At 38.8% G+C, this 26,520-nt stretch overlaps 1 long non-coding RNA gene across 1 annotated transcript; it reads left to right on the forward strand.

Annotated features, from left to right (window-relative positions):
- Positions 1 to 15,091: 15,091 nt before the first annotated feature.
- Positions 15,092 to 16,579, forward strand: LOC121891125. Its single transcript, XR_006094039.1, has 3 exons — positions 15,092 to 15,407; positions 16,152 to 16,261; positions 16,354 to 16,579. It is a non-coding gene; the product is annotated as an uncharacterized LOC121891125 (long non-coding RNA).
- Positions 16,580 to 26,520: the final 9,941 nt, after the last annotated feature.

Below are 26,520 nucleotides of genomic sequence, written 5' to 3' on the forward strand. Positions count from 1 at the left end.
GAACCTTGCACGCAAATATCATCACTAAAGCTGCAACAAAGAACAGGGTGGGTTACTTCCTGTATCTCTGTGTGTAACTCAAAACAATGTATTTTCAGGATCTTGTCCATAGTAATACTGAATAAAAAACCATTGCCAGGTTTCCCATAAATTCTCACATTTTCTGTAAATACTACGTGTAAGATAACGAGTGTGCGTGAGAAGACAGAGTCAGAATGAACGCTGAGTCATGATGTTTTATTGGCACTTAGCATACAGCTAACTCTGCTAACATGGATGCAGTAACCATGGAGGAATACACAAAGGCCAACTATGGAAACATAAGTCACATGGAGTGCAACACAAAACAACAATACATTACATTATGTTTTTTAACTTTTTTTTTTTGATATAGCTACTATTAAAACAACTAAACATGAATTGCCGTACTACTTTAAACTAAAAAAAGTCACAGGCACCATTGTCACCGTCATATATGGCTCTTGAAATCAACCGTGGGCATTTCTTGTGTCTTCTTCTAGAGTTTCTAATGCAGGGCAAACAAAAAAACCCACATGTCATTTCCTTTCCTGATAATGGAGCTGCCCTGAGAGTGGAGCCTGCAACTGGAAGCGTCCCCACAGAGGAGACCTGCAGACAGACCCCTCTCTGTAGACCAAGTCACAGAGCTCCACGCTGGTGGTCATCAGTATTCTGGATAAGTCCTCATCCACTAAACTGAAGACCAGCCAGCAAGAGTCCGTAATCTGCTGTGAAAGCTGAGTGCTATGAAGGAAACATCTCAAGCGTTCAGCAGGCGACGACTGCCTGCTCCCTTTTGCTAAAGTCAATCTCCCGCTTGACTCTCCTCTCCTGCTCTGACGGATATTTGTGTGTGTGTGTGTACATTACAAAGAAACACAAGCTAAAACACACACCTACACACAGACAGATGGAAACGCATGCATAAGACAGAAAATTCAGTGAGTCATCCATGCAAAGCTTGTGCCCACAAGGCTGCCAGTGTGAAGGGGACAGGTGGATGCTGGGAACGGGGGGACTTGTATGAGCAGGTGATTGATCAATCTTAGGACTGCACAGGGACTTCTACTAGGATAAACAATAACACACATAGTGAAAAAGAAGGTGTGAAAGAGGGAGAAACAAACAGAAAACATTGGTGGGCTGGTGAGAAGTAGCTAAACTGTTGTTCACTTGAAAACTGTGTCATGGTGTTAGAACAATAAAGATATCCTCTTATGAAGAATAACTTGGAAAAAATAGCAGGAAAACTCTTTATTAACAATCTGGTTCTTTTTTATAACAATAGCCATTATTCCTAGGTGTTAAGTTCAGATTAAAAACAATTAATGTTTTCGCAAATTAGTTCAACTGTTCACTGTCACAACTACGGTGTATGAATAGTAGGTAAAAGCTACAGCTCAGCTAATGGAGTTTAATACGTTTTTAAAACCACCAAAAAAAGATGGACAAAGCTATGAAAACAAGAGTCTACAGATCTGGAGGGGCGAAACCATCTATGACATCTATTCTATAGCTGCATTTGGTTGGAACAATGCATTACTGCAAAAATAAGTAACTAAGCACTACAACCACACATCTAACTTAGAGACATAATAGTCTCTATATAATAGAACATAGACTGTCTACTTAAATACCAGTAGAGATGAGTGAGAAAACCTGTTTGCTTGTAATTGAAATGAACCCTTTAAACCTTCTCTAACATCAGCATGCTGCTCCAACAGCTCAATGAACTGTACAACCAGTCAAACCGATGTGAGTAAGGTAACGACAGCACACGGGAAGAAGAGCGAGAATGAAACAAAAAGGTGTCTGAATTCAGAAGTTCAACCTGTACCGCAACTCAAGCGTGAATGTGATCATGGGAGGAGTGTACTTGCCACAAACCCACCTACTCTACAAATCTCTAAACATTGTTTTAGGCTTGTGTGATATCAGGAAGCCTGTTTGTTCTCTCATATCTACTGTACCTGCCACGCTGTTCACTCAAAACGCATCAATAAAACAGTAATAATAAATAAATTGCACACCACCTGAACTCTCTATAGATGGATGTGAAGGTTTATTGTACCCAGGCAGCATTGATGGAGGGTTGAGTGTGTTGTCTGTCACTTGGGCATTTTTTCTGCAAAGCGTCAGCCGTCATACATTGGACAGAGGTGTTCTCTAGTGAGGCAAAAAAAAAAAAAAAAAAAAGACACAGAAGGCCTGAAATGAAGAATCTAGTCTGTTTAAAGGAGCTTGTCAAAGACGGATACGGAGAAATAAACAGAAAAAAAAAACATACATGCAGGGACAGAATGTACAAACCATGACGGAGAGCTATAGTGAATGCAGCTTGGTGTGTGTGTGTGTGTGTGTGTGTGTGTGTGTGTGCGTGTGCGTGTGCGTGCGTGTGCGCGCGAGTGTGTGAGGTGTTGGCTGACAGAGTGTGTCGGAGAAACCCAGGGGAGACTGGTACAACAGCTGGATGGAATGGAGACTACTGTCTTACATTCACAGCTCACCACCAAGCAGCTAGCCAGTCTTTTCTCTTCCTCTCTCTCTCTCTCTCTTTCTGTCTCTCACATACACACAAGCTGGAACAGAAAAGGCATGGATGCACACACACACACACTCACACAAGCACACAAGCACAGGCATTCAACGGACAAGCTTAGAGAAGGGGAGACCTAAAAATGTAGTGTGAGATTTGAGGACAAGTGATATCCCTGACACTGAACACAGATTGGTACTGAAATACGCTGCCACCTTTCAACCGAAGTTGAAACGAAACAGCTGGAAAGATGAAGAAGACAGAAAGGACAGATAGACAAAAAAGGAAACAGAAATTGAGTCAGTCTTCCTAAGAAACCGATTCCAACATGAAAGCGGTGCAGCGTTACACTGCATTAGGTTAGATATGGATTAAAGAGGACGTGCATACCAGTATCCTACACAAAAAAAACTGCCTGCCCTGAAGGTGTGTGCATGGGGCCTTCGCAGACCTGACAAAACTCCCCACCCACAAGTGAAATCAGCAGACTGTATTCTCTCACCTGTCATGCTGACATCAAAGGCAGTTTCCTATGTTCATGTTGTCTGAAACCACTGCTTTTATTTTCAGTAACAGGGAACACAGATGGTGAGCTCTACCTGTTCCTCCTCTTAAACCTCTACAATATACAGTGCTAACCAAGGGATGTAGACAATAGTACAGTGTAGCTTAGTAAAATGGGGGACATTCATGGTTCTGAAGGTAAAAGTCCTATTCATTTTTTTGGATAAACTGTGGTAGGTAGACTCATCGATACAAAAGATGATCAAATGCTTTAGAAAATATCTAGATCTTTGATAAAAGAGCCAAAAGATAGAAGAAGCCTGTATACATCAAAACATGATAGAAGTTAACTATCCAAGCATCCAATCACAGAGCTTTAAATTTGGCTGCAGTGAGCTGAAGCTGATTACACTTTATGGAGCAGTTTACATTCATTTACTTTTAGATTTTAAGTGCATTTGGTATAAATTCAGCAACTTCAATGTGGCTTTTTGTTTCAAATTGCTACAAAAAAAGCATTATGAATTCACTACAGTTCTGATTTTTGCAATAGCAACGACTTATTTTCACCTCTTATTCCCCTTTCTTAATTGATTTTCAATTTAATAACTTCATTCCTTAATCTTCCTCCTGTTTTTTTTTCTTGGTAGATGCACTAACACACTCATGCACACGTGCACACGCACATGTGCCCCTAACAACCGACCCTAGCAGCAGTAACTAGCTGGCATTATTATAATATCTATTGTTTTGCTATTAGTATGGTGATTTTTGTACTTTTATTAAATGTTTTGCTTTTGTTTGTGTGTTTTTATTTTAGGGTTTTGTTGAGTATTGTCTATAATGCTGTGCAAAAGTTTTAGGCACTAAAAGTAAAGTGAGAATGCTTACAAAAATATTGCTATAAGTTGTTTTAATTAATCAATTAACTTCTTACAAAGTCGAGTAAACAGCAGAAACCTAAATGAAATCAATATTTGCTGTGAGCAGCTTTGCCTTTAAAACAGCAGCAGTTCACCTTGGTTCACTTTAACACAGTTTTTCATGGTAACTTGCAGGTAGGTTGTTGTAACCATCCTGGAGAAAGATGCTCCTCTGTGGATTTATTATTTAGGCCGTATCAGGTGCTTCTTCATACAATCCCAGATTGACTCCATGATGTTGAGATCAGGGCTCCATGGGGGCCAAACCATACCTATGTTGCAGGACTCATCATTCTTCTTGTTGCTGAAAATAGTTCTTTATGACTCTAGCTGTATGCTTGGGGTCATTGTCATGTCATGAATAAATTTGGGACCGATCAGACACCTCCCTGATGGTATTGCATAATGGATAAGAATCTAAACATCTAGGGTGCCTAAAACTTTTGCACAGTACTGTAGTTCTTGTCATATTTTTTCACTTTATGTCTCTACCTCTGTACTGTGTTTATGCACTCTGCAGCATCTTAAAAAAAATGAAGCTCTTGGCTACAGTAGTATATGGAGTAATTTGCCATACCGGTTTGATGGGAAAAAAAGTAGAAATATTCAATGGCCAGAACATAGCCCTATACTGGTGTTAAATTATCCGAGAGATTCCCATGCCACTATAAGGAGCACCGACATTATTATTAAAATAAACCCTTCAAACCCTAATTTACAGCTGTGAAAAATACTTGTGGAACACACGGCTCTGCACACCTCGCTACTCTATGAGGGATATGGTGTGTTCACAAAAGTGAGACACATTTAAAAAGCGCACTTTGTGAAAAATTACATAATCTTCCAGAGCTTGTTGCAGCCTCCTTTGATATCTAGCAGCTCAGACAAGGGCACTTTCCTCTTTTCTCATATATCTAATTAGCAGTGGCTGGTCCCTGCGGCGGGGACTGTGAGGTGGTCTCACCATTGTCATTAATCCTCCAGTCCTCTTGCAGAATACCGCTGGACTTAACAGAGCCAGAGGGGTCACAGGTCAGCTACTGACAGCAACCCCCCAAATACACACGTACACGCATGCATACAGACACCATCACATGCAGACATGCAAACACACACGTACACTCAAAACAGCATCTGGTCGGCCACAAGGTGAGTCAGGTATGTTCAGCCCGTGTGCCCTGTGGACTCAATATGCCTCCTGGTTATAAGCAGCATCTCCATCAGCTGTGTGCTGGCTGGTGTCTGCTTCAAACACATCAAAACATGTTTGTTGTACATGACCCTTATAGGAGGTAAATAAATGGCCATACAGTGCTGACAGGACAACCACCTTTCCTATATGTTCATGTACATATATCTAATTTGCGTTGGAAATACATTTGATAGCAAATATAACAACCAGATTACTTTTTTTCAACATTATAACAAAATGTTTATATTGTGCATATCTGCTGGATGTACATTGCAAATATTTTAATTTAGTTTTTTTCTTCACTATCCATTCCTAGCAACAGAAGCATGACTAAAACCACATTTTGACCATGTCAAAGAAGAAAGCATTCTCATTTATTTCATTGAGACCAATGGGATGGCACAGCAGGAGTTCAACTTGGTTCAAGATTTGGCACAACGCAATGCAAAGTCATCTTCCAACACATTGCATTTGCCAATCAAATATGTGAAAGTGCAATATCTGGAATACCTGAGTTCAAGACTATCTTGTAACAGGAGTGGTGAAATTCTGCTGTTTACCTCACAGTTGTCAGGAGATGATTGCTGGCAAAATAACTTTCACTGTGCAGTGTTTTATGCCTTCGGTTTTTCAAACTGCACTCCCTTCTCCTCATTTTCTCTCTCATTTTCTCTCTGGTAGATGTACAAGCACGTCCCCACCAATTTTTTTGGTCTGAACAAGTTATATGTTTATTTTTGGGAAACTAAAACTTGGTCAAATACTTTTAAAAAGTAAGAGCTCACTTGAGGCTTGACATGGGAAACAATCCCCTTCGTCTTCTGCCAAAGTTACCCGTCCTCACCCCCTCCAAAAGATTTCTGACACACCTGTCATGAGTTGTCCCAGATGCCGCATCAGTCTTCCCCTATGACATACTTCACAGAATATCTTATTTAATGATCTTATTCATGACACTGTAATAAAGATGTTACACCACCTCCTGCTTTGAAACTTAATAAACATTGCCAGTGAACATAATCTTGGTACCATTAAGTTTTTAGATGCATTACAACATTTAACGAGTTTTATTATGTAATGTAATATTATATGTAAACTGTGTCTACTCTGATGAAACACTTGCTGGAAGGAAAGAAAACCATAGACATGCATATTACTGAAATTAGATATCTTGAGTCCTGAGCCCTTCCCTTTACTTGTGCAATAAAAGCCTTGCTATGTCCGCGAGACAATCCATACAGAATAATCAAGTTTCTGTGAACATCTTGGCCTCTGGCCAAAAACTCAAGGTTCAGCACTCACTGGTGTGTGAGCAATAATGGATAGATAAGCAGTGTGTGAACATTGAGTGAACACTCCACCAGAAGTGTAATTCAGGTATAAATCTCTGGTTTATGTGGAGCATAAAAGGGAGGTTGCAGAATGAAAATTTGAGGCAAGTATCTGATTCTGTGAAGCAGAGACTGGGCTGGAGGGCTGGGACGAGGCAGTTGCTTTTGCTGTGAATCTGGATATTGCAAAGAGACAGAAACGGGGAAGGGGAAAGAGGTGGAGAGGCTGGACAGAGGGGGTACGAATGAAGAAATGCTGACAGCGATGCTGAGAGGAGACTGAGAAAGGATAGATGGAGGGGAAAAAAGTGGCTAGTAAGACTGGAGAGCAAAATTGAAGTATGGTTGAGATATGGCCAGAATATATTGAGCAGAAGCCAGTACTTTCTTTAACTCAGTCAGACTGTGTGTGTGCATTTGTGAGTTTGTGAGGCAGCAGAGCCTGAGGCTCTCCCTGCTGAGAACAGTTAGATTGGGAATCAGACTGCTTGTTGGAGACAGATCAGCACAGACTGGGAGAGAGATACTTGTATATAAACCTCAGAGGCCATGAATCCTTTTTGCAGCACATATAAACACTTAACACACAACATGACAGCAATTTGCTTTCACAGAGCGATCATAACATGACACTTGGCTTTGATTAATTGTACTATAATATTTGTTTCAATCGGCGATGTCGATAAATGCCATGCACTGTATGTTAAGCAGCTTGGAGAAAGATGAGGATAAGGAAAGGAGATGGAAAAGGAGGAGCAGATGGTGTTATTGCATGCAGGACTGTGTGTGTGTACGAGTGTGTGTGACCAAAAATTCCTGAGGAGGGTCACCAGATCTCAGAATGCATTATTAAAGAATAACACCTGTCGCACAGCTACAGCTAGAGAATGGGTGCTCTCTGCATAATAGATAATTAGAGAACAATTAAATACTATGAGGAGACACAATGGGTCTAAGCAAGTAACACTGTGTTTGAAGTCAAGTGCTTTGTCAAAATTAACATTCAGAGAGCTGTTGGTGGGAGTTTGGGCGTTCTGGATAAAGTGGAGGGTTGTTTATTCTACAGTTCTTCTCAGCATGTTTACATGCACATACAGATTTTGTGCTCTAAACCGTGACAGACACGGCATTTCTGCATTGTTATCAACTCATTTCATTCTCTGACAAGGCTGGGCTATTTTGGGTTCTAGAGGGCAATGCATTTATCAAAGTTCACGTCACAGACGTCTGAATGATCAACCCTCTCTTTGACTTGATGCTTATTAACATCACTTTTCAGGGACATGGTGCTCAATCAAATATTGTACATTTTGGAATTACCTCTCTTAGCCAACTACCTTGGGGTTGTCCAACTTTCCAAAAAAAGAGTGCATATAATATTCATTTAATAAAGCATAATCTGTCATAGATTTGGCCCAGTCCTCTAAAATACCTTCATCAATTATACATGGTTGCCAGCAGGCTGAGTGCAAGTCTTTTCACTACAGATTTAAAGTATGCTCAGCAGTTGGGTCTGTTGTGTGTGGTCTGACAGAGTGATATTGTGTAAAGTCACATTTTGCATCAGGGGTGTCATGCAGTTACATTTTTGTTGAGGAGGCACAGTTTCACAATGCATGTGTTAATGTTCACACCAAACCAAGTTCTTACCAGTAATTATCTGCTTTGGCTTCTATGTTTATCAGTAACTATCTAGAACTTGAATGACACTTATTAACACTTATTAACACCATTTAATAACAATATTAAACAAGAAAATTGAAGCGAAAGGCTTTAATCTTGGGGGTAACGTTAGCTGGTTAGCTAGCCGGCACCATTGATTATTTAAGGATAAATGACACATTTCAGTGCTGCAAATGTGTTTAGACAAAAACAATAATTTAGCCACGAACAAGCTAATGATGATGTTATGCATCATTATAAGTAGTTTACTATAATGCCTATAGAGCATTTGATTAAACTTCTTGTTCTCACAGTTCACTGTGAAACAACTGTCCAATAATATTTTTTTTAAATTTAACCTTGGATGCTCTCAACAAGAGCCTATAGCTATGCTAGCGGCTCTGCGAAGCTATACTTAGCCACAGCTTTGAGCCAAATGCTAACATCAACATGCTAACATTTTCAAAGTGACAATGTTATCTTACTGATGGTTAGCAATAATGTTAACCATGTTCATCATCTAAATTTTAGCCACGCAGCTAGCATGAACTTAGGTGCAGTGGAGCAGTTCTTTTCCATACTGAATACATACTGGTACCATTAATCTAAATTAACTTCTACCTGTTAATTTCCCAAGGAATATGGCAAATAACACCATAAATTTGTCACACCTTCTCTGTTGTCATAAAGCAAGCATCTGTTGGTGTTAACAGTGGAGCCAGGCCATCTCTTTATGTCTCAAAAGCACCATATGGTTCAGTATAACACCCATTTTACACAGAATCTAGGAAGTGTTTCTACAAACTTTGATTTAATAGACATGACATTATTGGCCAGCTGCCTGGACAAAGATTTTATGAGACTGTCCCCACAGAGAAATATAGCCTAACAGTCTCCAAATTAGATAAATGTTAGCACTAATAAAAGTTAAAGTTTCTCCTTTTCTACTCTATTTGCTGATACTACTGAGCCAAAAATTCTTCTTACAGGAGGTAAAAAAATTTCAGACTTGCTCTTCTGCTGTGAAAACTGGAGGGAAAATATAAGTGTATTACAGCGCAGAGAGAGCAAGACAATGCAAACTGAAATGAAATAACAGGGTGAAAATGAAAGTTGACTTTGGAGCTCCTAAGAAAAATAATTACACCTATCCCTTGTCTCCTTTTCTTGTTATACCAATTTACCTCATTATTCACTTGAAATGACATTAACTATTATTAAGAGTTTTGCATTGGCAGTGGGACACAGTGACTTAGTGAGGAAGTTTCAAAAAATTAAGAAACTTACCAACTCATAACTAAAAACACAGAGACACAGTGAATAAAAGAGCAAAAACTGGACTTCAAAACACACATTTACTGCACTTCCACTTGTCATTATATCTAAATGTGTAGGTGGATGAATTGTGTGGTTTTTAGTGGTATTTTATGTTTTTGTTACAATCGTATCAGCTCTATTACCAACCTCAAATGTATTAATTTCAAACAAAAGTGATGGAGTGAATCTTTTCCAGGATATTCAAGTTAATGTTTCTGTCAAAACAACAATGCTGTTTCAGAGTTTGAGATTTCAGACTTCAACTGTTAATTTCTCTCAGTTAAGAAAAGACATAAGCAACCACGACCAATCATCCAATACAACATACTAATAAGCAAAGCATGTCATGGTATTTTCATTCTCTGACATCAGACTTTGCCTCCATTGGGCAGAAATGAATTTTGCTCAAACTCAAGTTTTGAGAGCTTGCGGTGTGCAGGTTTTTCTGTAATGTCACTGCTAATGGATCCCAGTGGGCTCACTCATATCCCAGTAGCTGACAAAAGATTCTTCTAAACAATGCATATAGTGGGTGGCTGGTCATTTCTAGTGTTACAGGGCATGAATTAATGAGTAAAGCATTGTTAAAGCTACAAAATGTCTAATCATCCAATGCAAAAGTTGTTTGCGTTTGGAGGAATAAAGTGTCCCAGCCCTGCTGAGACCCATTAATAATGTCAGTTTGGCCAAAATCTGAACTTTCTCAAATCAGGAACTTTGGCCATTAAAATTGTTTGTATAGGAACTTTTTTCCCACTTGAGACTAAAACAAAACATCAAAAGATCTGAAATTTACTTCACCTTTGTATCACATACTGCTCATTTATGCAGTGTATTTTATTTACACATCCAAATGAATTCCATCTTTGTTATCCTTACCATTGATCATAGACACAACTGTCCTCTTTCTATCAGACTGGTATTAGTATTTCCAAATACAAACTTGGATAAGAAATGAAGTGAAATAAAACAATGATGTATGCAAATGGCATGGATAGGTACTATTAGCACAGAAGTGGTACTTTTCATACTTTAGTACTATTTTTACGTATACTTTGGTATTTCATATGCTAATATAAACAGAGCTATACACAAACTATACAGCTAATGTCATTATGTTGTGGGATGGCTTTGTGAGCATTAACTGTCTAAGTGCAGCAAAGCAAGAATTATGTTCTCCTTGAGTAATATAACAGCTACCTTTTATTAGCCATGATCAAATCATTGAAAAAAATGTTAGCGAGAACAATTAAAATTATGTTCAGATGTATTGAAACACATTCTAAGTGTGTCAGTATTTGTGGTGAGAAGCCAGTGAGGGATTATGTCCTAATTGTTGCACTAGCATGTCCTACTGGTTTGGTTAAGGGATCTGCAGGGCAATGGGGCAGGTGATGGGATCTGTGGGAATACTCTGAATTTCCCAGAAGCCGTGATAAGAATCACTTAGCATAGGGAAATAAATATTCCAAAAAAGTTTTTTTTTTTTTAAAAAAAGGAAGGCACACAGTTTTGAAAGTGCTAGGTGCCAGACTTAAGTAACCTGACTATCAGATGATGGCTGTAATGCATAATTTTGTTGTGGAATTGTTGAGGAATAAGAGATTAAGACATGTTTTAAAATAATTTTGGCATTATTGGCAAACGTTTTCTTTTTTGACCTGAAAAATGCTGACAAGGATCCATTATTATATTTTTCATGTGCAAGCATTTTCAGATTTCTCTGCCTTAGTGTGGACATAGCTTTTAGATTATGTTTTTGTTATTTATTTTATAAAATGTTATTGTGTATTGCACTTACCTGTGTCTGTTTGCTGCGAGCGTGCACTGAAAACTACTATAATAAAAAAACAAGCTTTTGAAAGTGCATATACTGTCCCCATGTCCAACAACTGTGAAACCATCAGTCATGCATGAAAAACCCTTGAAAAAAAAAGACATCCATTAAAATATCCATCTCCATGACAACACTGCCTGTCACAGCAACATCAAGGACACCCAAGATATACACAAACTTTATTTTGAGCTGTAAGACACTAAGGAACTGTTGGCTGCCAGTTAAAAGGCCAGCAATTTCACGCTTCCAAGCAAGGATGGGATCAGGGTTTGTCTCACTTTCAGAACCCTCCCCACTGTCCCTGAACCCCAGGAAAAAGGAGAAAACTATGTGATCACCCTCAGTCATAAATGATTCAACAGCTCACACTGACTTAGATTTCTGAGACTGCAGTTCTTGCAAACAACCTAGGGGAGGAATGATGACTCCCTCCAGCCAATTTTTTACTGTCATTAAAATGTTTACAATTTCCACTTCCTTTGAGACATGCAGTATTTGCTTCATTCTGTCCAAGACATTATGTCCAAGCTCCTTGGACATAATGTCTGAATTACTTTTCTTATTATTGCCTGAAAACACACAATTGACTCATTTGTAATGTTTCCCCTTTATCACTGTGAATGGACTATATACCGCTTGCATATCCAGTCTGAGTTATGAGAGGTCCCTTGCTTCTTCCAGATAATGTAATCCCCCACAGCACCCAGGCATGGAGATTAATCTGTCAATTCTCACTATATTAACCTGCGCCTGAATATGCAAGAGATGCTATGAATGCAGGATATAGAGACATCTCAGTAGAGCATCTCTGCATGGAGGCTCACTGACCACTTGGCCTCCCTCCATTTGAGCCTTTGGGCTATAGAGTGCTTGTCAGTATGGATACTGCTGTTTCTGCTGCCAGCCTGATTAAGAGCATTTGGTGTCCCTGCTGGACAAGAGAGAACAGTGAGAGGAACACTATGTTATACTTTAGACATGGGTTAGCAAGTGTTATTGTGCAAGACATGTATTTTCTGCTGTGGTGTCATAGACACTTGCCAGTCTTTTTCCAATGTTTTGACAAGGTCGGCCATTTCCATAACACCAAAAAGGAGAACACTTTCCAGGATTCAGTGAAACCAGGATAAAAACTGAAAAATAATCCCAAACCTATGACGTATAATAAAACTTTAGTGTACTCACCACATAGTTGAATGTCTATTTGCGATACTTTTGCCCTTTCTTGGCTGCTTCCAAGAGTTATTTGTTTGCAAGGACTTTCCAGTACATGTCTGTACACTCAAATGAGAGACTGACACAGATTTGCAGCTCTACCTTGACACTGTCTACAGTCAGATGATTTCTCTCATTTCTCCATGCCGAGGTCATGATTAAACAGACACGTTCTGTATATCGAAAACAGTTTCAGATACCGCTCCTCACTGTGGAAACCTTATATTTCCGAAGAGCTGAGAATAGCTTCCACCATGCTGTATTCCTCACAGAGTTCATCCATATCACTGTCTTTCTGCCTGCTGGACTGGACTGTATTCACTGTATTCTTCATAAGACACAGCAGTTGTGAGGTCAAAATTTGATACTTTGCTATGAAAGTTGTTCTAAGAAAATTCATACATTTCACTCATGAATTTCTTGGCTCTTTCATAGAAAACAATAAAATCAGCCTCACATTTCTTAGCCAGATCAATGGTTAGCTGCTTGAGTTTGTTGTTCACAGCAAAGCCAAACAAATATATATATCCTTTAGCCTTTTCTCAAGTTTCCCTTTCAGATCAGTCATTACCTTAAAAACAGAGGTCATGCTTAATGATTTGGCCTCAAGTGCTTCAATGCAGTCTGAGAACACCTTTAGAATGTGATTGAGGAAGAGAAAACACATCTCAGATACTTCAATGCCATCCTCTCCAAAGCATTTCCATAAAATCTTGGAGCATTCCTCCTCACCTAGACTCCAAAAGTAGCTGGTCAGGGGTTTCCAGTACCTCAGGATTCTGTCAATGGATGGCAGCAGAAACAGCCACCTCCTGCCAACGTGCCGCAGCAGATTGCTTTCCTCCACTTCCACAAACTCACAGAATTCCTTCAACTGTGCTGTTCTGCAAGTTGAGATGCTAAAATGGCTGTAAACCTTCAGCAAAACATTGTCAATGTGAAAATCCAAGCTGACAGCTGCATATTTTGCTGCATTGTGCAGAATATGGGCTAAACAGTTTGCAGCAAGCACGTCTTTTTGAGCACATTTTAGTTTCTGATAAACACTGTTGTGTTTTCCATAGTTAACATTGGCGTTGTCTGTTGCATATGCTGACATTTTTTCCACATCTAGACCAAGACATCTCCAGTTTATCAGCAGCTGATTTGTTATAGTTTCCAATGTTTCATTGCTATAGCTGTAAAAATCCAGCAGTGCGTGTTGCACGCCCTCCTCAAAGTGAAAATATCTCAGTCCGATGGGGAAACACTTGATACCTTTGTTTGTTGCATCAGTTGCCACTGAATAAGTTCATTTTCTTTTATATAATCCACATGCATCTGGACAGAGTAGGGTGCCAGGACATTTTCACACAAAGCTTTGGCTCTTATTTTTCCACAGGTTTTGCTATTGAAAAGTCGTTGTTGATCAACTTTTATTTCACAGTCTACACTCTTGTGTGACTGGTGATGCTTGACTGCATGATAAACTTTACAAAGTTCTACAGCAAAGATTTTGTCATCTTAAGGCAATGAAGCTTCACGGAAAAACAATGAAAGTGAAGAGGCACCTGTGCCTTGATTATTCCTTTTGTGTCTGTCTGTGCTAGCATGTCTGTCAATGGAGCCTTTCCCTTTGCTGCTTACATCCACATCGCAACGACACAATGTGCAAAAAGCATGGAAGTTGTCCTTTCTGCTTTTTGTGATTAAGTATTTATTAGTATTTATTTATTTATTTATATCATTTATTATATACCATTAGATAAAGTATAAAATAGGGATGAATTTAAAAAGGAGGACAAATGAGCATCTGGCTCAAGGCTGTGCCGGTAGATGGACATGGTAATTCAAAACCGGACTGTCTGACTGAAAACCCTTGTTTTGATCCTCTTTTTAGGCATGAAATCTGTATGCTGTCATCTCTCTGCAAAACTTGTGTAGTATTTGGCAGCTGCTGTGCAAGAAGAAACAGTGCGACCAATATTAAGGAATGACATGAGACATTGCGTTTTAACAAGCAGGCACATATTTACTGACTGCCAACAGGTAGCTTTGCCCACGTGGGGTTCACACTCTCTCCAGCTCTGAACAAGGTGATTCCTGGATGTACGTTAGCAAGCCAGCTAAGAGCACGAAACATGCAAACAGGACAACTACTGACTTGGGGGAGGTGGAGGGAAAGAAGCTAGCTTTTTTATGAGAGCTAGCTTCCTTCCCCCACTCCCAGTTCCTGCGCTAAGCTAACATACTCTGGACCACTCTGTCCACTGAATACACAGATTGAATGTAAAAAAATGTCAAAGTAACATAATATTACTGGCATTAGTAACTGTAATGTAATTATTTAAATATTAGAAATTGTAATCCTTACAAAATATTCTCAATACTGTGTTACTGCCCAACTGTGTAAGTCCAACAGTGGGTGCATAGTTCGAAATAACAAGTTACAGTAATTCATGCTTCCTCACATATTCATATTGCAGGCATGTATATATATATAGGCGTAGATGAACGTTGAAAATTTAGAGTTATGATGATTATTTGAATTTTCCAAAATATTTTCCTCCCTCTTGTGCCCTGAATTGCAAGGTCAGAAAAATGAATGTCATATGAATTTTAGCAACACCTGTGGGTTATATTTATGCTGCACATCCCCTGTCTCTCTATCTCTGGTGCAGCTTTTTCTAGGAAGAGTGTGTTCCTGCTGCAGTCTTGTATTGTTCCTAGTTAAGGTGACACTTGCTGACACAGCTATAACAGCAGCATGCAAGGCACCCACAGAGGTGAGCCACAGCTTGCATCAAAGAATCAGAGTTTAAGGCCGGATAAAAAGATAAGCACCAGAAAGCTTTGCAGAAAAGAGAAGGGGGGAAAAGAGCGTTTAAAGGTTTAGTGGAGCTTTATTTTTCCAGGCTTGTGAAGGTGTGAAAGTAGAGCTCTCTTTTTAATGGGGTCTGAAAGCCATTCTCTGTAACTTATTTCCTTAATATAAACTGTTTTGAGATCTTTTGGGCACAGATTCAAATTTTTAGCTGTCACTGCACTTCACCAATTTGCATATCCCTTTACCAAACTAAGCAAATGTGAGTCAAAGCAGAAGCCTCAAGGAGATGAAACGGCCATATTTCCATTTTTTGTGAAAGATTTATTTCAAAATTACTCGCAGCTGACTGGAAGAAAGCTAGTGCAGCTGGTTTCTGATGTGACTTTTGTTGAGCAGTAGGCAGGTTATGACTTAACCATCTGAATTAGGAAGATGCCTCTCAAACAACTGCCACAGGATTTTATGCACGTCATAAACAAGTTTGAGGGCCGACAGCTTTGGAGTGGCGCTACATCTTTCAAAGCATCAGCTCTTTGGACGTTGACAATATTGGGCGTGTTCCAATGACCTTTGTATGCCTTTGTTGATTCCTTCCATAAGAAATAGCAATTATCCAGCAAATCTACCTTTTCACACTTACTAAACATTTACCTTACATGTCTGCACGTATTCCTGCTGCTCCAGTATTCCTTGGATTTCATGTTGCTTGTTTTTTTATTGCATATACCTCCATGGGAAAGCTTCTTACCTAATGGCATCCATTGTCTTTGAACTGAGCCACTGTCTGACTTCTACATTTTATCTCAGGTTTATGTTTGTAACTGCCTGCTGACAAACTAATGGATGAGACATTGTGTCTTTCTGCTGGAGCTGATGGGCTGTCTCGAAAGGAGCTGCATGGTGGACTAAGCCAGCAGGTTGGTGAAATAAAGATAATGGCCATTATCTCCTCACCACTTGCCGTAATTGCCAGATGTCCAATGACCCCCCCCCACCCCTCCACCAACAGGTGTACTCCGCCTCCCCTCCTCAGCTGCTTCTGGCTCAGGAGAGGATGAGCTGTGCTTTACATAGTCCTGTTGCATCACTGAGTGGCATCAATCAGTTTTCTGAGCTGCAGTGTTTGTTTTTTGTAACAGATAATCATGGGCAGCCTTAGCTATGTTTCACCTGTTTCAATTGAAACGGAACCCATCCTCCCGAAGGGCCCCTGACTGACATGCAAGAATCAAGAATCAAATAATTCACCAACTTTTATATATATATATATATATATATATATATATATATATATATATATAGATAGATATAGATATAGATAGATATAGATATAGATATAGATATATAGTGGCAAGTTGTGGTTACTTCATTCAAAGATGACACACTGGACATCACTTTACCTTATATAACTCAATGTGTAAAGGCGGAAACCCACTTATTCTTTTTCCACCAATGGTAATTTCTCTCTCCTGCCTGCTCCCCCACTGTGTCTTGCTCTCCTTTTGGCCCTCCAAGCTAAAAGTGAGCTGTGCATGGAGCTGAGAGAGCACAAAACACAATTCATTGTAAACTACTAGTAGTTTCAGACACTTTTCATTCCCAAGCAAAATATGTCATTGCTTTTGGTTTTAATTTAGTTTGACGGAATTGTTTATGCTGTTTTATGTCAGCTGATACATAACACATAGTACTATTCAGTGCAGACTAGCAGTTGCTGAGAAGGGCTACTTCTCCTCCTCCTTCTCCTCATTCCAAAGCAAAAATCATTGTTTCAGTTTTTAATTAAGGGAATATTTTTTATTATCCCTATGTTTAGCTGTCCATGATGCTGAAAGGGCACATAATGCATTTAAGCTGAAGTCCGAAAATATACCATTATTGATGCAAACCAACTTGAATCCTTGCTGTTTTTTCCCTCTTTCTTTGTGTGGGGGGGAATTATCTCTTAAAACGGGCCCCCAGATGCTTAAGACCGCCACTGCAGATCATTTGCCTTCAACCCTTCCAGAGACCAAAATAGGGATTGCACTTTTTTTAAGAGGAGGTGGTTCCTATTTATACGCAGACTGTGTGCCTTTTTTGATGTCTCACTACAGTGACAATGCTAGCAAGGCTATCAACAGCAGTGAGGAGAATCCCACTGCCCCGCTGTGAGGAATAAATGTTTGTGTGTGTGGAGGATGTGTTCCTCAAAACGGAAAATGAATCATTCAAACAGGAGGAGCTTAATTCAAGTGTTTCAAAGCTAATTCTCCTTTTGTTCTTTGGAGGGATGCAATTGAAACGGTATCAAATGCTGTTGCTAGGAGACACCAGTCCTGGTCCACAGATAGGAAGCAGGCGAAGTAAGTGATGAGTTCTGGCACTGACTTCACACCAGTATCACCAGCAGTGTGACGGAGCGACAGAAAGATTTGTTGGATGGAAGGAAAGTATGTGGGACACGGCGATGGAAAAAATGTATTAAAGCAAAATAGTACAAATAAGGAGGAGAATAAGCAGATTCAAATACCTCGGTGGCTGTTTAATGTGCCTTTGTGCTTCACATAAATAGGACTCTACCTTTGGAATTTGAACTTCAACAACCCAGACAAGCATCTCCTCCCTTGATGCACCACCTCCCAATAAATCCTTCATACACGGCAATCAAATAAGCATGAATTATTCAGTGTTGCCAAACAACTCACACATAATCATTTAATGAGTTTCTACCCTATCTTTTTTCTCCGATATACTTGGGTGAAGATAACTTACTGTCTATGAGAAAACTTGGCCAGTTTGTCTTTTAACAAAAACACATCATTTATCTGAGATGGGATTCCTTGGTTGTTTGTTTATTAGATTGATAGATTTTTCTGGGTTTTTAATTAAAAAACACACAGAGATTAATGGAATAATGAGATTATTAGAATCTGAGATTAGTAGGATCTCTAAACCAGTGGTTCTCAAAGTGGAGTCCAGGTACCCCCAGGGGTCCTTGAGGGGATCCCTAGCAAAAAGGGGAATAATTTATTTTCACTATAATTTGATATATAAGTAACACCATGACAGAATGTATGACTATTTTGGTCATGGGTTTCATACACTTTCTGCACAAAATCTTATTAATGCGGGTCTGTGGTCTAATTTGTCAGTTTAGGGGTCCTTGACATAAAAAAGTTTGAGAACCACTGCTCTAAACCGTAAACATTGGAGACAATAAGTTTGTTAAAAAGCAGCCTCAGCGTCTGTCTAAACATCAGCCGACCAGCAAGTGTACGGTTTTCTCCAGCAGCGCTCATCTCATTTGTCACACAGTGACTGGTTCACATTCTGGGAGAAAACAGAAGAAACACACTTATCTTTGGTGCTCTATATATCATAACCAAACAAAAACATGACAAGATTTTCTGCAGGAGTGATTTAGCTGTTGGTCTAAAACAAAACAAAGACCTGACAGACTCTTTGAGCCTTAGAAGGCAACAATGAGAAAGTCACTAACCAGCAGTAAATATTCTCCGGTTACAGAATGATTTTAATGCATCAATAACAGACGTTCCAAGCATATTTCAGCCTTATGATAGTACAGTTCAGAGAAAAGGTTTCTTATTATAGTCAACCATAATAAGAAGCTCTCTGAAGAAGCTTTCCTGGCAGTGTTATCTCTGCACATATGAACATTGTCAGACATGGCTAAAAATGAAGCTACAACAGACTTGAGCTTTCCATACTCCTTAGTTTCACTCCATTTGCCTATACTAAGTTTTAGTGTCAGGTGTCGAAATTCCTCTCAAACAACACATTACATTTTTTGCGCTCTCGTAACCCTGAAAACAGGAAACAAAAGAAAAAAGCGAGCACAACAGCATACCATGAATAGCCCTGATGTAAATAAAGCCATAAAGCATCAAAAACATCAATATATACTGTCTGTTAAGAGCATAATACATACACCACCATAAAATATAAAGGCTATTTGTCTCTCTTAAAAAAAGGATGCGCATAGTCAATAACATTTCATCACTGACCTCCTGAAATACCCTAAAGTAGGCTATGACTTCACACCCTTCACCAGCCAAGTTGGTTAATGATATGTTGGAAAATTTTACTATTTACACTTACACTTACACTCACATGAAATCCTGTGATGAATAATGTGTGAAGTTGTTGAATGATACTTTATACAGAATCACAGCAGTGTGCAAATTACTCTTCTTTGATTACAAATGTATTTTGTAAGGGGTTGGACTGCATTTCTAGTCTAGTCACTCAAAGCGCTTTACACTACATGCTAACATTCACCCATTTACACACATTCATACACTGATGGCAGATGCTGCCATTCAAGATGCCAACCTGCTCATCAGGAGGAGTTTCTAATGCTCATTCACACACACACACTGATGGCACAGCCTTTGGGAGCAATTTCAATATCGGTTCAGTACCGAACCGCCAATCTTCTGATTAGTGGATGACCCGCTCTACTTCTGAGCCACAGCCGCCCTTGTGAGCTGAGAAGCTGAGAGCTGAGAGAGTAACTCTACCTGCTCACCTCAGATTTAGCTAAAAAAAAACCTTCTTCTACCTCACTAATTCAAAACAAATCAGCAGAGAAAAAAAAACAAAAAAAAAACAACCCTGAAATTTTAACATTACATGAGCATCTTGGGCATGGTCAATGGGCATGGTGAAAAAGGAGAAGAGAAAAAGTTTAACAGCACCAGGTATCTAGGCAGCTGGAGAATATGGCTGCTAATTAAGTGGAAATGTCAGGGATGCCACTGTTCCTTCACTCTCAACTATCTGCCAAACACTGTTCAGTCTCACAGCCTTCCTCTCCTCCAACTGGAGAAAGCGACACAACAACTTTGAGACACACATCAGTGCTTGTGCAAGATGTTGTGCAACATCTTTTTCACAGAGCAGGTTTAGCCATTAGAATGAAAAGACATAGTGTAAACATGACATGTATGGAATAAGTAGTGTCTGACTTGTCTTTGGTGTCATTAAAAAGTAAACTAAAGGGAGTGCTCACAAATGCACTCTAATGCAACTACAACCTCACAATTTACACTTCAGTTGAACTGACATCATCTGTTCACAGGTTTGTCATGAACTGAACATGATAAGCTTCACAGAGGTTGCATTCGTATTGGTGGCCTGTTGTGTTGAACTGTATGATTCTGAAAAATATGTTCCTGTTATAGCACAAGGGGTGTGACCATACTAATATAGTTATGTCCCTTTATATATAAAGCACTTTTAATCCAACATATTTAGAAAGTGCTGTACAGAATTTTCAAAGAAGGTTTGTAAAATATAACACACACACACACAACACATTTGGCAAACCATATGTAGCACAATCATACAGTATGCTGGAAAATAAAAGCTAATTTCTGTGTGAACACCCAAAAGTGTAAAGGTAGAAAGGAGTTTCAAGACTAGATTTAAATGGTAACATGGAGCAGCAGGAATGGACCCAGTTGACAGAAAATCTTTAATCTTGCGGTGGTCAGGACAGAACAGGGCAAACAGAACCGAACAGAACAAGCAAAGAAAAACAAATGATCCAACAAAGATTGAACAGAAAACCAGGACTTAAAAAGTAACTGAACGAACGAGGAGATGAGGAGAACTCAGGAGAGGGGAGCGAACAGACAGGGTGCCGATTGGCTGGGGACACGCAGGGAGCAGGGAAGAGCTGATGAGGCTAACAAAGGGCAGGTGTGGGGAAAACAGAGCAGGGCTGGGCTAACGAGTCCAAATGCGGGGCAGGGACACACATGGGAAACACAGAGTAACAGAAAACCAAAACCCAGAAAATACAATACTCTAAATCACAACCCAGCATAAATCAAACCATCCCAGAATTACATAAACTTAAGCACACAACACTATAAACTAACTAATAATGCAGTCCTCTAAACCCACCATCCAAATCATAACAAGCAAAACCATATGACCAGAAGGACTGACAACAAAAGTGAAACACAGGAAACCCTAAAGAACACAAAAAGTCCAGAAAAAACAAACAAAGTCCAGGCAGGATGTGACAAAATGTGTCAGTTTTGGTGGCACCAATGTTAGAAGGAAGGTTATTTTATAATCTGGAGGCCAAAACAGTGAAGGCACAAACAAACTTATGCTTTATTGACCATGGAACAGCCAAAAGCTTTTCCACCACATACTATAAGTAGAATAACATTTTTGCATGCATCAAGCATCAAAGTCAAGTGATTAAAAACTTTCAGAGGGATTGATTTAGTGGTTTGCAATGCCTTGAATCCAAAAACTGACCTAAAATGAAATGTTATGCGTAAACCTTAATGTATTTTTATCTTTAACATGTTTTATCTCTTGTTTAATGTTGATATGCCTCTGAAAAGCATTTTGGGACCTTGAAAGTTTCACAAAGATAATCAAAACACTATTAATTCCATTTAGAGTTTTGGATATTTATCAAGATACTGTTATATATTATATTATATTATTTTAGCGATTGTACAATGAACCTTTCAGGTTCTGCACATGTATACTTGACAAAACATGAGAGAATCAATAATAAGAAAACAGTGGGAATATTTTTCAGTGTGCATGCAACTGTGCAAAGTATCAGTATGGCAGTTTACAGTGCAGGAGTGTGGGACAGTATCAAGGCTGGTGTAAGAAGTGGGGGAGGGTGCCTGATGGAGCTTGTTGAGATGAGGAGGCAGGGAGCCTTGTCTCTGCAGACAACAGAATAAGCTTATGGAGGATAAACATCATTATTTATTAATAGCCTAATATGATAACTAGAGAGGCATTATACAGTAGTAAGTAACAGTAAAGTCAAGGCCATTAAATTGCACTTGAGTAAAAGTATTACATATGCCAATGGTAGTGTGAATAATAAATAAGTGTGCACAGAATTCACAATAAGCAATATTGAAGAACACTGAGTATGTTAGCTGTTTTGCATTATGAAACCCACTAAAATTATTTATTCAATTAATCAATTATTGGATTTCGCCTCACTGAAAGTATCTGTCAACTATTATTTTCCTTCTCACTGAGTGCAGTCATGCACATGCATATTTTAAAAATCTAATCTTTATTAAAGAAGCATGTTTATCTAAACAGTTGCAATATCATTATGCAGCAATAACAACAAACTAAAAGCAAATTTCTATGAAAAAAAGAAATCCATTAAAAATCATTCTTGACTCACACTGAAACACAGTAGGACAGTCCAGTTGTGTTTATCTATGTTTGTGTAGTCCTGTCTGTCTGACTGTACTCTTCAGAAGTAGATTGTGCCTTCCTTATTATAATCTTCTTCCACCTGAGGATACTGGTGATCCTATTGAAAGGTGAACATGGCTATATGGCATCTATAACAAGCATTCCTAAGCACTGTGTACTTGCTTAACAATAAAAAATTGTATATTTTAAGGGAGCCTATTATGCTTTTCCTTATTTTCATATATATATATATATATATATATATATATATATATATATGTATGTATAATGTTACAATGTCAGATGTTCATATTAAACATGGCCAAAGTGTCAAATAATGAGATAAACATATGTAGACGTAATCCCTGTAAGTGTTTTTCCATTACACAGCACAGCAAAGTAAAATAAGTTGTTTACCTGCTAGAGTTGTGCTGTTCATCTGCAGCTCTTCATAAAACATCATCATCACTGTGGCTGTTTCTGCTTGTACTCTTCCTCCCTGCATTATTTTGAACTGATCTGCTGAACAAATAGCTCCAAATATCTCCATATGTTGTTGTGTTGACTGGTTTTTAGCGCAGCTAACAAAGCTTGCCTAATTCGGTGAGGAACATGTTTTATCTCCTGTAAATTAGTCATTGAAAAGTGTTTAATATGAGACAGCAAAAGCAGGAAATATTGGGTTTCCATCAACAGTAACTTAACATGACTCTGATATGGCTGCCCCTTGTCAGGCTTCCTGAAGCTGGTCAATCATAACAGAGTGGGCTCATTGGGAGGGGGGCCTTAAAGAGACAGGAGCTAAAACTGCCTGTTAACAGAGGCTGAACTGAGGGGCTGCATAAAGGGCCAGTATAAGATAAATAAGGAGTTTTTTGAATTGTGAATCATGCAAAGCTAGTGGAGTGCCAGAATAAAAATATAGAGCTGGAAATGAGCATAATAGGTCCACTTTAAGTAAAGCAGCCCTGGCCTCTAGCTTAGGAACATCAAAAGGTATAACAGTCATGAAAGAAGATAATTTCACTTATAGAAAACCACAATCTGAAAGTGCTGGAACAAATTACATACTGATGATTTTCTTATGCTTAGAGTTACCAGTTGTGGAGTTAAAAATATACTTTGTCTTGAGTGCAGCACAAGAGAAATGTCCTTGGCAATCTGAATGTGCTCACTGTTGTGAGTAAAGTTTGACATCGTGGCCTGAGGGTTTAGTGTGAAAAATGGAAAAGGATTAATCCTCTGGGAAGCAGGAATATGTTCTGTAAATTTAATGGCGGTTCTGACAAGATAGTAATATTTCATCACTCCATTCAGTGTAACATTACATTTGAAAACTTCAGTGTATCCACAAAATTACTGATGAAAATCCAGATACCTGGTCATTATTGGGAATTATGAATTAGTAATCCTCCTCTGTAGATTGTGAAAGTCTGAAATGTGGCCAGTAGTTGTCAAGTTTTGGACCAGAGGTGATGGACAGAACAACTGACAGACTCACTATCCTTAGACACTGCTGCTAGCAGAAAAAAAAAAAAAAAAAAAACATGAAAGGGAGTAAACCCACATGAACAAGAGGAGAACGTGTCAATTCAGCACATAAAGGATGAGGGCTGGGAATATGAGTCCTTTTTGCTTGGAGGTGACAATACTGTACTTACCACGTTTGGCTGTTACGAATTTATGTCATAAATTCGTAACAGCCATATCTTGCTAAAAATTTAAAAGCAGACATTTTTGAGTTGGACTTACTCTCCACTTCTTTCTTTAATGCATCATAAAGTTAGAACCCAAAAGTGCCATTTTAGTGATGTAGCTACACAAGTTAACCCTGAGGGACTACCTGTAACCTGCTGTCCTTGGCAGACAATAACAAGCTTCATCAGCCAGTCAATCGGGTATACCACCAAGTAACTTATTTGATTAACCAGTAATTGCTCATGCTCATGAACAAAATGTAATTTAATATCATAGCGTGGCTTTATTTAGCCTTTAATTAACATAGCAGCTAGTGGGACATCATACCACCTGCCTGTCTGATGTCTTTTAAGATGGGCTCTGCTGATTTATGACTCAGATACTGTTGTCCAATGAAAACCTAAAAATGTTTTGATGAGTCCCTTTTTATCAACCAACATCTTAAAGCTCTATCTTATTAATTTTGTAAGGATCTCTCATTTTATCGGTGTCAAATAAAGTAATAATAGTAGATGAGAAATTGTGATAATTTCAGCAAAATATGTTATAAAGATCTCAGTAACAACTGAAGGAATGCTAGTGGCAAAAAAAGAGAAAGTCCTCTGTTAATATCCTGTCCCGGGAATTTTAATCACAGTTTTTGTAAGAATAACCCATCATTTTCATTTAATGTCACTTGTGACACTTTGTGCATTATTTAATATCTATTAAATATCACACAGTTTTAAAACCAAATCATATGATCCCATGAGATCATTCATTCATTTCATTTCATTTCATGGCAAATGAAAGCTCCTCTACTCTCCTCTCTCTAGTGATGTCATTGCCTATGAGACACTCAGCAAAGCTTATTTTCTTATTGCAGATATCCGGTATTTTTCAGACCTGCAAGACACTCCAAAAGATCGTCGAGAATGCATCATATATCTACTTAACTTCCCTTTCAGATAAACTGTACTGGGGGATTTGAGAGAGCATTCTAGATAAAGCAAGTAGCTTTCTCATTCCTTACATCAGAAGGGCGATATTGAAGCTACAGTACAGCAGGCGATAAGAGGAAGAACGGGAGGTGCTTTATCAGTATTTACAAAGGGAAGTACATACTGTGTTTGGAGATGAACATATAGATGCATTTCTAATTGGTCCACAGAAGACACCAGGGGTGCCTGCATGCAGTGGAGAGCTATTCAGTGCTAGTGACACTGAATGATGGATGCCAAAGCTGGCACTGAAGTTAAAAAGCATACAAAAAGATGTAGGGGAGATGTAGCGGGAGATTCAGCAGAGGGAAAGCAATGATAGACATTTTGGCTGAGAAACCAAGATAAGGCAATGGGTGCATATCAGCGGAAACACATTTAGCAGTGAGAAATAACTAGACTGAGAGGACTCCAATGGCTGCAGAGGAGAGAGCACCAGCACTTACATTCTTGCAATGCAATTTGAATTCCCTGCTATATACATAACCACTTTATTTGCATGGCTTTATTTGCATGGATTTATTTGCATGGCAGTTGTCTTAAGAGTATTCAGATCTTGACAACTGGGACAAATAAAAAAGACAAAGAAACATTGTCACACAAGCAAAAATGAGGGCAGTGCAAAGACAAAACACAAGTTAACATGAAACATATATCATCCTCCACGAATAATGCATAAATAGTATGTACCACTTTGATAAATCAGAGACAAGATGCATCATGCCTCCAAGGTACATCAAAATCAACATTGCAGCAAGGGTGCTTTAAAATTAAAATTAGCATATCAATCAGGCCAATCAGCATTTTTTCCAAACATAACACCACCAGATGTAGAAGCAGAGACATACAGTATTCTCTTGATTCACTGGAAATTAAAAAGTCTATACTACTATTTTTAATTGCAAAGAAATGTGCATTTGTTTAAGTTTTGAATTTAAATCAAGTGGTGACTTCTACTTCATCTTGTACTGCAGTCAGTGACTCAGAGCAAAGGTCTGAAAGAGCAGGTTGTGACTCAGTTTTTAGTTCAGCCTGGATTAATCGTCACAAACCAGCTAACGCAATATTAGTCTAAGACTACTGCAGAAATGAAGACATGGATTGCTGCCATCTCAGCTTGCAGAGATGGCCATTTGTTTTCCACAAATAGCCACAGGACTGGATGATAAAACGTTTCAAGATAAAAAAAATGGGCTTTTTCAAGACATTAAAACGAAGTGATCTGATCAGTAACAGTATTTTAGTCCCTGAAATGCCACACCATTCTCCTACAAAAATAATGGAATGTCAGCAGC

This window comes from Thunnus maccoyii, chromosome 23, assembly GCF_910596095.1.
Source record: "Thunnus maccoyii chromosome 23, fThuMac1.1, whole genome shotgun sequence".
NCBI classification, from domain to species: domain Eukaryota; kingdom Metazoa; phylum Chordata; class Actinopteri; order Scombriformes; family Scombridae; genus Thunnus; species Thunnus maccoyii.